We start from the raw sequence: 14,001 nt of genomic DNA, 5'->3' as shown, positions 1-14,001 counted from the left end.
TGTCAAGACACGCAACGTTATGAAATAGCTTTGCAAAGTAATATACTGCAGTCAGATTCCTCGTGTCATCCCCTGTGTATTTCTCTCGTGCTTGAACATTGTGCCCTAGAAAATGTCACCATTTATAGTGAGTTTTTTTTATTGTATGGAGGCTTAGAGTTCACGTTGGCTCAAAACATGTTCAACAGTAAAACGAAGGCCCCATTATGTCGTAAATAGGAATCCTTTAGTGTGACAGAGGCACAATTCCTTTTCCATCACCTGGGACTGAATTTCATCTTCTAGTCTGGGCCATCTATTAAATTTTGCTTTGTTGGAGGGGACCAGGTAGCTCAGAGGTCAGAGCGCTGAGTTGGCCCTGCTGAGAAACTGGGTTCAAGTCCAGGTTTCAGCCACCAGTCATGCACCCAGGTTCTCAAATTCGACACGTCGATGGTCTCAGTCCGTCGGGCTTGAGCCTGGACAGTCCCTGGGATGGGCATCATGATGCACGCCAGGTTGTCACAGGCAGTCGTAGGGCTGTGTTACGCAGTGGTAATCACAGTGCAGTGCAGCAACATTTTGTTGTTGTACTGCACTTTCATGGTTCCACATCTATGCTCCCAACCTTAACCAACCAGCACTGGCCAAAGTATGGACAAACGGGTTTTACAAATATATGTTTTTCTGAAAATACTTTTTTTGTAAGTGATAAGTGGGAGGAAGCGAAGTTGTGATTCCTGACATTGTGCGTCTCCTCCATCACCTCCGTTATAATGAGTGTCTCCTTTCGTGGGAATGAGTGAAATGGAACTTCTGTGAGGGAGCTGCCTCGGTGCATAAAAATTGTACATCTCATGCTTATTGCATTGCTACCGCGAGCCACGGGGGCATCACGTGTCCATCCAACAGCACGTGTTCAGAATTTTTCACAACATATTGTTTTATGCAGATTTTTCTTTTTACGAAATCAAATTGGAGAATTCAGAGCCCCAATACGTTTTCTCCGGTGCCCACATCAGGTTTTCAAAGCACACACCCCGAATTTAAAATAAAATTACTTAACGTAAAAAAAAAACTAGCACGCGGATTTATTGTGGATATCTTCACCCTGGTTACATTTGTTTTCCCGTTACGAATTCGTGAGGTAACAGCTTCCACTGGCGAGGCGACGGTCCAGGTTTGAATGCCAATTCCAATGATGAATGCAATACAGTACATTGCGCCTTGTTGACGTGACATCATTGATTCGACATGTCCGGATAATTATTATGTAGTCGTAAACCTTTGGCCGTTACGTCAATACAATTATTAGAGGATAAATATGTTTTGCCACTTTAAGTAACTATGCCCGATGTCGAAGGAATTGATTTTACGTGACCAATAAATACATTCTGGTGAGAAAAAAAAAATGGACTGAAAAGCCCTTTTGCCAACTCTACTGCTAAATGAATGCATCCCGATGCCACGTGAGCCATGGACATGTCGTCTTTTTAAATCCTTTATATTAAGTTCACTTGCTTGCTTGCTTGCTTTCTTGCTTGCTTGCGCGCTTACGACCGTGCAAATCTTTCGGTCGTTTTTTAACCCACTTCCCGTGATCCAATCGAGCTGACATTTTGCACACAGACTCGTTGTGCGTGACAATTTATTTCCGTGAAAATTTTTTTCCAAAATTTTCCACTTTTTAGGAAAAAAAATTTCATATTAAATTTAAAATACCAATGTGATAAAAATGAAACTCTTACTCAAGAAAAACAGAAATGAATAATAAAATAAAACCGATGCCACGCATATAAAGGATTTATAGTGAAAAACTTTGTTTTTACGGGTTAATTTTTTTACATACTTGACCATTGCTGGTTAGTGCAGGTTGGTGGAAGAGTGCCTGGACTGGAGGGGAGTGGTGGTGCAGCGGTTAGCACGCTGCGCTGCAATCCCGCCGGCCCTAGTTCTGGACATCCCCTAGGTCGACTCAGCCTCAAATGGACGCCTGGTGCGGTTTGTAAACATCGCCACTACTGGAGACAAAGGCGGCCGGGCGTGGTGCTGGCCACCCACCCCCTCGCGTGCCACAGTGCCGGCCTTCACAGGTGCTACTCGCTAACAGCACTTGCCCCAGCAGTCTGTTAAGGCTACACGGATGTTAGTCTCTTCTGCCTGGTTCAGGTAATCACTCACTGCTGCTGATACTACTTTTGGTCGAGCATAAAATGCAGGTTTCCATGTTCACAGCACAGTGTGCTAACCAATGCACCCCCACTCCTAAACCTCTGTGTGTTATTTTCATACTGTAATAATTGTATTTTTTATGACTTTTTTAGAAACGCCTACATTGGTGTTCAGCTTCGCTCCTTTGGTTTAGTCAACTGCCAACCTTACTTGATGTCGGGGTTGCCACCTTTCCTGGTTTTCCCGGGATCGTCCTCCAGTCAAGGTAACTGTCCTCGGAATGTGTCAGTCTCCCCGGTACATTCAGAGTCCGGGCTTTTGTCAGTTACTCAACAACAACAAACTGTACACTGCACAAGACATTGCATTAAAGTGTAATTTTCTCTTCATTTGGCGCTGTGAGAAGGCGTTCTTCCCAATATATATCCCCGTTTCATTTGCTCCTCAAAAGTGGCATCCCTTACTTGATATTCCTTTTTCTGTCAGGCAGCCCACGTTTGCTATTTGTGACGTTGAATTGATTGCCCATTATCCTTCCTGAATTTCAAGTGATGTGCGGTGGTTACCGCAGTGTGCTAACCACTGCACTTTCACTCCATCCACTGATGTACGTAACGATGTACGTGCAATTAATGTCACCGTCCACATTATCATCGTCAGCCACGGTCAATCCACTGCTGGATGAAGGCATCTTCAAGTTCACCTCACCTTGTGGCATGGGCCGGCGATGTAGCAATTCGCCTATTCCAGTACGTACCCAAGTGGATTTCACCACTCCATTGCCTCAGTGCATGTTACTCTCCGGTGTGTTCCATTCGTTGGCTACCACTCCATGTATGACTTGGGGCCTTAGAGGTGGTGTGTGTTCGTGTTTCACCATTGCTTAGAGGTGGTGTGTGTCCGTGTTTCACCATTGCTTCAACAAATTAATTATTGACGTGGCTTTGCAAATAATGTCTCACGTTCCCGCTGGGTTTCTACCCCAAAAGTTCAGCTGATATTTCAAAACACCTCTTGCAAGATGGTACCATTAAAAAGAGCTAATCCTAGCAGAACAGTTTATTACCAAAAATATATATATTTTAAATTGAATAAATAACTATCTGGATTATAATTCCAAATGTCACTCGATATCCTCTTAAGAAATGCTCGTGTGGCGGTGATTGTGCCAGGCAGTTCACAAAATTGAGAAAGGTCACTGGGTCGTGGCCCTGACACCGCTTGAAGATCGTATCAACAGACATCCCATTCTCACGCAGACATGTGTTCCAGATTCAACGTGGTAAGTGATTGGTGAGAGTCTTAAGAAAACGAACAGATTAATTTAAAGTTTGTGTGTCGAAAATGCATGGTCGGCGCATATGTGATGGCATCGTTCTAGCACTTTCCCGCAAAAAATGCTTTAGAAAATAAGTTCCCATGTAAATTATGTTTAGTTAACAAAATTCAGAAACATCTGCCGTTCAAAATCAAAGCTAAAAGAAGATTATGGTGTTTATTTTTTATTGTATTTGCTGTTGAAGCAAACAAAGCACAATGTGCTTCAAAATTACACCACATTTCGATTTAAAGCTTTCGTGACTGCAGGGATTCATCTTCTTGGTTCTTTCGGTAAAGTCACGTAGAAGGGAGATAATAAAATAATAAAAATTAAACATAATAAAATAATACAATTCTCACCAGAACCTTAATGTGCTTCTTCTTGAGCCACTCCTTTGTTGTGAGAATTGTATTATTTTATTATGTTTTATTTTTATTATTATTTTATTATCTCCCTTCTACGTGACTTTACCGAAAGAACCAATAAGATGAATTACACCACAATTTAGTGAACTAGGGCCGCCTAGAACATCGTATATTCTGCACTGTAATCAGAGAGCTTGAGAAAGATTTTCGACGTTGCAGAAATGTAAGAGAATGGAATTCACGACTGCGCAGGTGTTGCGAGGTTGCGCTCTGCAGCATCTCCGACGTGTTTTTGGGTCAGACCGCATGCTGCTCACCGAGATGTCCGACGTTTCGCTGCACGTTACGAAAGCTTCTGCAGGTGCTGAATTCCCAGCACGTGTAGGGAGACATTGGCCACCGTGGCGAACGGGACGCGGGAACAACCCAACGAGCATCGACAGAGAGCTGTGAATGGTGCTTTAGATCCCAGGCACGTGCTATGTTTTGCAGACAAATTACATTTAATGCTTTCAATGAGAATTCCCTTAAAAACATTTGAGAAGCAGAAAAAATATATGCTTGAACATTTTCCCTGTTATTTCTTAAATATGCCCAGTCTGTGATTTCATTAAAAAACAATTACATACACCTATGATAATTGGTTCTTTACCCTTCTATCTGGCAACAAAACTGACACCTTTTTACAAGGAGTCATGTTTGAATAGACCGCAATACCTGCAGTCATAATACAAACAAAAGAACATAACTCTGATAATGTGCACTGTCCTTGAAGTTGATTGATCCACACCCGAGACAGCTTTCCTTAGAGCCTAGTCTCATATGGGTTGGACCAGATGACGCCAAAAGGTGAGTGCGCCTTTTGGCGTCATCTGGTCCAACCCATGTGAGACTAGGCTCTAAGGAAAGCTGTCTTGGGTGTGGACCAATCAACTTCAAGGACAGTGCACATTATCAGAGTTATGTTCTTTTGTTTGTATTATGACTGCAGGTATTGCGGTCTATTCAAACATGACTCCTTGTAAAAAGGTGTCAGTTTTGTTGCCAGATAGAAGGGTAAAGAACCAATTATCATATTATTACTGGCAAATGAGGTTCCCATAGTACATACACCTACTTAAGAATGAACGTTGACAATATCATGAGCTCTAACGTCGCGTTCATTATTAGAACATTTTATTCGGTGGCACTGCTGAAATAAACATCATTTACCAAAGTCTGGCGCACCTCATAGTGAAAGCATCAGTCGTGCGCATTGCTGAAGCCTCTCTCTTGAGCTGTAAAAAGGAAGATGTAAAAACACACACAATCTTTGATTTATATCAATATTGTTCGTAATAATAAATACATTAAAGCCGTGGGATAAATGAAGACCTGCACAAACTGTACAGGCAAGTGACTTGTCAAACATTGCGGGAGAGGAATCAAAGAAGGGGCGTCGATTGGTGCAAACGCAGAGCCACCAACATGAAAAGTCCTTTTACAATCACGTGGTTTGAGCCACCCATTGATGAGCGACAGCGTAGGTGACCCGAGCGGTGCACAGTGGCGAGATGTTAACTACCTCGCCTGGTGCGCAGGAAGTCGTGGGTTCGATCCCGACCCTAACGCCTGCTGCTGTATATTTGGAGTCTGCGTGTCTCTCTCCCCGTGGCCGCGTGGATCTTTCTTCGGGTCCTCCGGTTTTCCCCGCCACATTTAGAATCAACATCGCGCGTTCAGAGCATTTGGCTGCTCGACATTTCCCAGACAATAAGCCACTTCGTTGAGCTGTCGTTTGTGATGCACAGGTTGCTTCTGACAAAAAAAATCTTATATAGCTCAGTGGGCCGTACCTGCTAAAATGAAAAAAAAAGTTTGTGTTTTTAATAGTTTCTTTGTTTCTCCATGGACGTTGTAGATGAGACCCAAGTCTTCGCGTGCCAATCCTGGAATGACCCTGCTCAGATGGATGACAACATGGCGTGGATTGGTTTTCACCCAACCGAGTACTTGGCCAGGCTCTTCACTGCTGAGCTCCTAAGATCTCATGAGATATGGGGCATTCGGGTCATTTGGTCGCAGTCTTAATGTCATACTAGAATCCAGGATGCTTCAAAAAAAGGTTAACACTTACATGGGACTGTCGCTATTGTTGCAATTTCTTAGAAGTGTTAACAATTTTTTGAAGCACCCGTATTAAAAATATAATAGGCTACGACGAGGAGGGACATTGATTGAATTGGTCATTTTGATTACAGTACAACGTCGCATATCCGATTCACTGGGGACTAAGGTGGAGGCGGATATGTGAGCACGTGAGATGTGTGAGCATAAAATGAGAGGTAAAAAAAACATGTGTGAATACTGCACATGGTTTGGACGGTTCAGAGGTCAGGGCGAATCCGTGAAGGTCGCATATGCAACATTGTACCGTATTCTTTCAGGCAAATAACGCCGTTCGCATTTTTGTTCACTCGCTTGCAAGGCAGTAGGGAAGGGTGTTGTGCACACAATTTGTGTGTGGCTCTTAGTGGGAACAAGCCATTCCTATTGAACCTTGAGCAGAGACATTTTCTCACCAAAGCAAGTGCGTGCACCTGTAATGCAACGCTCCTCAGATTAAAGGCTCCGAGGAGAGGACAGCGAATCGTTCACAAATGCTTTGTGAACGATTCGCGATTGCCACGTTCAACCAACGCTCTCATCGTGTCCCACCATTACGCACGACTATTCTGAGAGCTTTAGATGTGAATTATTTTGCACACACCAAGCCAAGACGTAAGCACAGGAAGAAGAACAACAAAACGATGATGAACACAATAATAATCTATGATTGTTTTTCATTGACTCGAAAATCATCAATAGGTCAAATATGAGAGTGTGCGGGAGTCTTTTTATTCGAATGCGGTTTTACAAGGTTCCTCCCGCATCAAAAGGAGTTGGCGATGCTGTTTTTTTCTTCTTTCATGAATGACCTTCAGCCTGTCTTCTCACAGCAAGGAAGAGAAATTAAACCGCCCGGCGATAATGAGGATACCCTGGTTGGGTGACGCACTCAAGGCCCTTAACACATCTGAGCACACTCGATGGTGCGTCAAAATATGCACGAATACTTTTGAATGGAAATATATCTATTTTATTATTACATCTGTTTTATTATTATTCTGGAATGTCTAAGGGTCAGCACGTAATAATTAGAAAGCATGCGGTACATTAACTTGTGTCAAACATATCACACCAGCCGGGAAAATTCATACATAAATTAGCCTGCTCTGTCTGTCATTTCGTAAACATTTTCCAATACTCCCCTGATTTATATATATATATATATTTCTGTCAAAATGTGATGACTTTACATGCATACTTCAGAAATGGTGACATCAACTAGCCGACCATCAACCGTCCTGCACAGACACGGGTTATCCTTCAGAGGTTAACTTCCAGAGGAAATGTCACATTCTTGTCTTGCTCTGCAGCAAAAAAACAGGTTTTCGCTTGAGCATCCTTCACATGTCATCATGATCACCATCATCATGATATATTATCGAAACCGCACCTCCCACACCGTGCAATCTCAAGGTGCCAGAAGAAAGGGGCCTTTGAGGTGATAACTTCGGAAGGAAGTGATTGCGGACCAAATACAGCGTTCGAAAACATTACAAAAGTAGAACAAACAGCGGGGGTTCATTGGGGTAAAATTTAGCACGAGATCGAAATTTTGCAGCTAAAATACCAAACGAGCATTCCTCATTAATCCATTGCGTGTTGTGAATGTGAAGGTGCAGCTCTGCCACTGCGAGCATGAGGGTCTCCACCAGTGGGAGCTCTTAGAGAGCCCCTGGAGAGGGCCCACTTCCCCATGCGAATGGGAGTCCTCGCAATCCACCCCAGCACACGCGACATGTCGATCGACGAACTATGATGCACCACCGATGGATATTGCCGGGTGGACAAAGGATTGAAGAGACTGGCACCGTTGTTTGACCTGTTGTGCCAGAAGATCAAACCGGTAACCTCTGTGATCCCAAGTCCAGTGTGCTGTTACACCGTAGCGGCCAGCTCAGCAACCCACTGTTGCCAATGACGTAATATAGGGGTCCCCAACCCCCGGGCCGCAGACCGGTACCGGCCCGTGGCCTGTTAGGAACCGGGCCGCGCAGCAGCAGCAGCAGCAGGAGGTGAGAGCGGTGGGTCCGCGCGTGGGACCCGCCGCCAGTGTTTCGTTATTCATCACTTCCGTCCGCGCCTCTTTCCCGCACTGCGCACTCGTCTCAGTCACAGTGTTGGTGAGCCCACAAGCTCTAGCCCCTAGTAGCCACACTGAGTACAAAACAAACGCCGCCGCTGGAGAGATTCTTTGAAAAGGGGGAAAACACCCAATGATGACCTCCCCTGGTCCGTAAAAAAAATGTCTTCCACGAAACCGGTCCCTGGTGCCAACAAGGTTTGGGACCGCTGACGTAAAGCACAGGCCCGCGTGGTGCTGTTTGCCACCGTTCCACGTTGAAGCCCGATGGTAAAACATTCCGCCGCGTGCTCTTAGAGGCCCGTCCGGGGTATTAAACCTGCACGTGGCAGCGTCGATACCGTCACTCGCAAGTAACAACCCGAGGGTTGGTGTCCTGACCGTACTTTGACATTTGTGGCGCGCCAGGGTGAAATCATTAGCGTGGAGTAAACCCAACTGGGAATACAAGTTGGTTCCTAGTGGGACATCGAGCTTAATGAGTTGAGCTGCTGGTTCTTAATTCTCGCAATGCTCTTTCGTGTCACCATTATGGGCCATTGTGTAATTGCGTTTTGTTTCAAAAGCATTCCAGGGCTAAGAAGTAATTTATTCTTTGGAGCAACTTCTCATGAAAATGAAGTCCGGCTGATGGACGATGACGATCAAGGCGGCGAGACTTAACGTGGATAATGGACACAAGTTGAGATCCCCCCCCGCCCGCGAGTCATTTGGTGATTAGAACGACATTGACGCATTGTTATGACGGTGATTGTACAGACTCTCATAACAACTTTTACCAACCGTTGGCTTTCTGTAAAAGGCAATTAACATTAAAGGAGATTTCCTGTTTTATTGAAGCGGTGGTCATCACTTGTATACAGCCGTGAGCCAGTGGTGGAAATTCCACATTCGTGTGACAAGGGTGAGTATCCATAAGACAACCACTGTTGACTTCCCCCACAAAATAGTTAACATTTTATCGACCCCCCCCCGCTATTGATGATGGGTTGAGTCGACCGACAACCTTCTGATTGCGAGCCGGTCGCTCTACCGCTGACCCACCTGCACAGATATGATGATTGTGTTATGCACAATGCATGACTCGACTTCACGACTCAAAGTGCGAGGAAAGGATGCATCTGTACTTCAGTTCGAGTGGGGGAGCGAGTGCGCAGATAAGTCCATTGCGGAGCACGAACGCATTTCTCACCCGCCCGGCACAGGAGCAAGACGTGTGAACGGTTGAGGCTGCGCAACAGAATACCGATGAGCCGCGGTAAGTAAGTTACAGCATCGCGGTGAGCGCCAGCGTTTAATATCCACAGATACCGCGAGCCGATTGTCGGCAGGCACGACTTTATTTCACACTGATCCGCCTCCACCTTAGTCCCAGATTGGTAGCCGCAACCATAGAGAGAAGGATACTGGATGTGGTGTGCCGGGTGCCGATTTAATACGTGTGGTTGTCGATTCGGACCCACCCCTTCTTGCTCACCTGATCTTCAAAGACACATTTAATATCTTCTTAATAATAATCTAAAATGAAACAAAACATTTTTATTTTACCAGGTATGGCCCACTGAGCTACACAGCTCTTTTGCAGAAGCGACCTGGCCACAAATGATAGCTCAACGAAGTGGCTTATCGCGTGGAAATGTATAGCAGCCAAATACTTCAAACGAACGATTCTAAATGTGGAGAGAAAATCCGGAGGACCCGGAGAAAAATCCAAACGACCACGGTGAGAGAGACATGCAAACTCCAAATATACAGGCATGAGGGTTGGAATCGAGTGCACGACCTCCTGCATACCAGGCGAGGTAGTTAACATATCGCCACTGTGGTGCCCATTAGCATCTGGCATATCTTACACTTTGCTATTTGATTTTTACGAGAATTATGCGTTGTTCAGATTCCATAATCTGGAAGCTGTTTAAGATCCTCACTGATTTACTCTGGTCACTCGCTCTTTTATTGCTACTGCCATGGTTACTGGTTCCCATTACCTTGACTCATTGATTCCTTCACCCGATGTTGAGGTCTCGGACTGCCAGACTTTCATCTCAACCACACTGCAGGTCACAGCAACACACCCACCCACCCAATCACCACACTGCAGGTCACAGCAACACACTCACCCACCCACCCACGCACTCACCACACTGCAGGTCACAGCAACACACTCACCCACCCCACCCACTCACCAAACTGCAGGTCACAACAACACACTCACCCACCCACGCACTCACCGACCCACCCACTCATCCCACACTTCTCTTTCTGATTTGTCCCTCACTGCTCAGCTTTGTTATTCCCTTTTCATCGTCTATTTTCACAAGTTCTTGCAACCTCACTCAATTCAAGAACAAAGCATTTACCCGTTATCCATGACGCCTTAAATCGTGCTGTTTTTTGCTGGCCGCTTGCTATTATAAGCTTTTGGGCCTGTGCTCAGTAACTGTGATAGGATAAAAAAAACGGAAATTATCTGGACTTTATTCAGGGTAAAAAAATAAAACGTTATTCCACATTCTTCAAACGCCCTGCGTCATGCTGATGGCACAATGTGTGTTGTTAACTAATGCCCATGCTTCTCCTGCCTGTCAGGTACTGAGTGGCAGCGTGTCGCGTGTGCATATGCACCCTACATACTCCTGCCGTCTCTGAGGATGCTGGCTTAATGAAAGAGGAGAAGTGATGAACAGGTTGATTGAAAAATCACGTGACTTCGTTTCGCCCCCCCCCCCTCCCCCATTTTGTCACGCTGCGAGAAAAGAAAGACCTCAAAGTTTCACGTGACCGGTCGTCTTCGGCGAAATATTGCGCGTCAATCATCGTCATCATCATCAACCATGTTCAATCCGCTGCTGGATGAAGGGCTCCCCAAAGCGGCAGCGTGCCGATGTCATCGCCGCTCCGTCTCCGCTGTGGACGGCCCCTCGGACGGATTTCGTTGCTGTTTAGGAGCGGCGGAGGTCTTGGTAGGTACAGCGCGGGGGGCTGGGGCAGTATCAGATGGCGGACGCATCGGGCGTTCCGTTACTCATCGACATGATTAATACTCGAATGCGTTGCGGAAGTTTTCCTGCGGTGTGTCTGACTGAAGCGCAATTACTGCGTGAGAAGCCGTCGGGTGGGTTGACCGGTTCGTCAAAATGTGACCTGTTTAATTAAAGCGCGCAGTGAACAGGACCGTCGTCGCGAATAAGCCACTAGAAACACAATCAATGAATGAGAAGCGCTGTCTTCAGTGGCAAGTGCTGCCCTCGTGTTATTGGTGAGCACCCTGGACTCGCTCTGCAGAGGTAGCCGGCTCGGCTCAATCCCCCGCCCACGGCACGTGCGTTGAGACAAGGGAACAGGCTTTTGAAATCCTTCCCCAAACGCAGCAGCGCCTCTGTTCGCCCAGCGGTTGCGAACGGGCGCGGCGCAGGTCGCGTGCGGTGGGGTGAAGTGTGGGTGACTCCCGCCTCTCCCAAGGCGTTTGGCGCTGCGTGAGAGAGTTTAGTCGAATGTGCCATCGAATGGGGCTCTCTGAGAGCTCCCTTCGAGCGGAGGTCGTTCCACCAGCAGTAGTGCGAGCGAGATTTGGCAGTGCTGCCCCCTCGTCCTCTTACTCTCTTTCACGACAAGTCGATCCTTAATTGAATGAATGGAGACTTCAGCACAAAGTCAGATGAAATGGCGTGGGGAAAATAAGTGACAATCAGCAGGCATCTTTCCATTATTGACCCCATATCAAATCGTCTTAATGATCATGATAAGAGTTGCCAATGCCAGAACCTCCAACGCAACTCAAGCAGTGCGGGGGCCGCGATTGATCAGTGCAGAATCACCTTCATGCAATAAAAACAAAGTTCCGTTGTTGCCTTCAATTGTCGCGCAATATAGATTCGCAGGGCATGAAGATAGCCCTCGCATTCTAATGCGACGCGCCTCGGCGTTTTGTAATGCGTCTGTCATTGCTCGCACCCGGGTGCAATTTCCTGCAGGAGATTAACCATGTCATTTCAACATTTCTTTGCTTTACCCATCTCTTTTTTTTACCCCCATGCGCAACATTCCTTCTAAATAAACACCACGGGCTCTGTATGCAAATTATCTGTGAATGGTGAGTCATATGATAGAATCTGGAACAAATGTAAATTTTTATTATGATTAATATTATTAAATGTTCCCCTGAATCAAGATCTAATCAATGAGCTGTGGCGTGAATTGCTTTATCAACAGCACCAAAGCATGTTTGTATTACCAACCCTTGGCAATGGAGGCCATCTGATTACTGCATGGTCAATGGCATTAACTTATGGATCAGCTTGTGGATAACAGCACACTGCCACATACAACAGGTGCATATTTGGAATATTGTCTACATTTTTTTGTTTAACAAAGACATGTTTCCTAATTCAACACATCTGTTTTTTGTTGTTGTTGCTTTAACCACACAGCCCTTTGGAATATGTCGCGACTGAATTATTTGCACGCACATCCTCCTTGCATATCCAGCAGTGTCCTTCGCCGTGGCATTGTGCCAGGGGTGGCCCATTCTGCCACGACTATTAAGGTTAGCTGTGTCCAGGGGATACTAAAGGAGATGTTAACAGGCAACACAGCTTTATGATGGGGGGTATGCTAATGTGGTATGTACACCAACTGAAATGACCTCGTCTGTCGGATCTCTGACATTGGGGCTAAGGCAGCAGCAGCAGCCTTGCCACGAATTCACTTTCAGTGGAAATATTGTCCTGATGGTGTCATTACGGAGGAATGGTTCATATTTAAAGCACGACGTTCAGTTTGGATATCCGGTCAAGAGCTTCAAGACATGCGGAGTTAATCTCAGAGGTATTTCCGGAGAATGCTCACGACCCGGTGTTCTATTGGGTAACGTTGTCCACCACATGGTCGCCGTGGAATGTCCTTGAGTCTCCGCGTGTGTGCACGCGCGATGTGTGAGTGGCTGAGTGTATGGGTGCCGCGGTGAGCTGTAATGTAGTGGTGAGCGCACTGCTCTACAAACCCGGCAACCCGAGTTCGATACCTGCTCGTGGCCAAAGTCGGTGAGGAATTACTAAACTGGTGCTTGGCCTCTCCTGAGGGCAATTCAGCCTTAAATGAGTACCTGGTGTGGGTGTTTAAACATCGGCACTTTAGAGACAAAGGCGGCTAGGTGTGGTGTTGGCCACCCACCCCCTCGTGTGCCATGCTGGCCTTCATATGTGTGCGATAGCAGCACTTTCCCAAACAGTCTGTTAAATCTTGACTTAAAGCTTTCGTGACTGCAGGAATTCATATTCTTTGGGTCTTTCGGTAAAGTCACGTAGATAGGTTAAAATAAACCCATCTACGTAAGGCTATACAGAGGGTATTTACATTTTGTGTGGGTGTGTGAGCGGGTGAGTGAGTGAATGTTGAATGTTTGCGTGTGTCGGAGTATGATTGAGTGGATGAAAGTATGAGTGAGCGAGCGATGATGATGCATGAGCGAGTGAGCGAGCGAGTCTCCATTTGTGCGTAAGCTCTCCGCGGGGTCGATGTAATTGTCGTGATGAGGTTCATGATCGTCATCGGCTGTCGGCGGGGAAGTGTGAGGCTGGGCGGCTCAACCATCGTCTCGGATATGAGGCCCCGAGATAGTGGCAACCTTGACACGGTCCTCTTGCACGATGACTTCACGTTTAAATCCAACATCTCTGTAAACACGGCGAACCTCATCAAAAAAGGATGGAAATTAGAACGCTCATAGCGACGGCTACACCTACAACTCATTTTGAGATGGTGCTTGAACCAATAATATGGCCGTATTGTCAGATCTATTTTGAGTTCGTGGTCTAGACAAGGCTCAGAGCATTGTACATGCAGTGCGTTGGTCACTTGACACGCAGGCGAGGCATGAGGCGAGGTTTTTTCCTTCCCGCTGTTTTGTGAGCAGCACACTTGTTTGGATGATTGTA

At 46.1% G+C, this 14,001-nt stretch overlaps 1 protein-coding gene across 1 annotated transcript in view; it reads right to left on the bottom strand.

The window, feature by feature from the left end:
* Positions 1 to 7,232, bottom strand: part of DNMBP (dynamin binding protein) — a 348,547-nt gene extending 341,315 nt beyond the window's left edge. The window contains exon 1 of the mRNA XM_078875483.1: positions 7,229 to 7,232. The gene's annotated coding sequence lies outside the window, so the exon portion shown is untranslated. The remainder of the gene's footprint in view (positions 1 to 7,228) is intronic.
* Between the last annotated feature and the right edge of the window lie 6,769 nt (positions 7,233 to 14,001).

The sequence above is a fragment of the Lampetra fluviatilis genome, chromosome 2 (genome assembly GCF_964198595.1).
Source record: "Lampetra fluviatilis chromosome 2, kcLamFluv1.1, whole genome shotgun sequence".
Classification (NCBI taxonomy): domain Eukaryota; kingdom Metazoa; phylum Chordata; class Hyperoartia; order Petromyzontiformes; family Petromyzontidae; genus Lampetra; species Lampetra fluviatilis.
This window is presented reverse-complemented; position numbering and strand designations above follow the sequence as displayed.